This window comes from Carlito syrichta, unplaced genomic scaffold, assembly GCF_000164805.1.
Source record: "Carlito syrichta isolate Samal-C Ts95f unplaced genomic scaffold, Tarsius_syrichta-2.0.1 Scaffold126635, whole genome shotgun sequence".
Classification (NCBI taxonomy): domain Eukaryota; kingdom Metazoa; phylum Chordata; class Mammalia; order Primates; family Tarsiidae; genus Carlito; species Carlito syrichta.
The window spans coordinates 593-1,850 of NW_007070731.1; the positions used below are offsets into that span (position 1 = coordinate 593).

The 1,258-nt window shown below is 57.4% G+C and overlaps 1 pseudogene; it reads right to left on the reverse strand.

The window, feature by feature from the left end:
* Positions 1 to 372: 372 nt before the first annotated feature.
* LOC110594702 lies at positions 373 to 838 on the reverse strand (annotated as a pseudogene).
* Positions 839 to 1,258: the final 420 nt, after the last annotated feature.

The following is a 1,258-nucleotide window of genomic DNA, read 5'->3' on the forward strand; positions in this document are numbered from 1 at the left end:
AAGACTAAAAAATTCGCCAAAGAAAAAGTACCCAGGCCGGGCTCGGTGGCTCAACCTGTAATCCCAGCACTTTGGGAGGCTGAGGTGAGTGGATTGCCTGAGCCCGCGGGTTCGAGACCCGTCTGGGCAACTTGGCGAGACCTCATCTCTACAATAAATCAAAAAAATCAGCAGGGCATGGTAGCGCCTGCCTGTAATTCCGGCTACTCGGAAGGCTGAGGCGGAAGGATCGCCGGAGCCCGGCAGGCCGAGGCTGTGGTGGCCGGGAGCGGCCGCTGCACTCCAGTCTGGGCGATGGAGTGAGACTCCGACTCAAAAAAAAAAAAGAAGTGTGACTCCTTGTGTTTTTGCATCACGTGTGCATTTCTCATCTCAGTTGTCCTGGCTGTCTCTGTCGTTTCCTCCTGAGTGGCGGTCCCCACCGCCCTGGTTTCTGCCACCACAGTCTCTGGACTGTCCCTATCCATATCCATATCCTCCAGGTCGGCGGTCGTATCTGCCGTGCCCATAGCCAGGGTCCGCACCCCCTCTAGCGTGGCCACCTCCACGGGCCCCCAAAGCACCCCTCTGGTTCCCTGGGCAGACTTGCCTGCGTGGCCAACACGGATGTGGCGACCGTCCAGGGAGTCTCTGTTTGTGACTCTCACGGCATCTGAGGCATGCTCTGGGCTGGTGAGGGCTCTGAAGCCCCAAACCCAGGATCGCGGAGTCTCCCGGTGCTCGACAGCCACCACCCGCCTCAGAAGCAGGACCCAAGCGGCTGACGTGGTTTTCCAGTGCTTGCTCGTGGGTGTTAAATCTGAGCCCTCCCACAAAGTTTTCCTTCTTCAGAGGACATGGCGGTGAGTTCGAGTCCTAGAAGTTAACAAGTAAGAGAGGCCAGGTTTAGTGGCTCAACCTGTCATCTCAGCGCTTTGGGAGGCTGAGGTGAGTGGATTGCATGAGCCTGCGGGTTCGAGACCCACCTGGGCATCTTGGCGAGATCTCATCTCTACAGTAAATCAAAAATCAGCCGGGCGCGGTAGTGCGCGCCTGTAATTCCGTCTACTCGGAAGGCTGAGGCGGAAGGTTTGCCAGAGCCCAGTAGGTCGAGGCTGCGGTGGCCGGGAGCGGTCACTGCACTCCGGTCTGGATGACAGAGTGGGACTCCAACTTAAAAATAAAAATAAAAATACAATAAATCAGCTGGGCTCTGTGGCTCAGCCTGTAATCCCGCGCCTTTGGAAGGCTGAGGTGAGTGGATTGCCTGAGCCCGTGG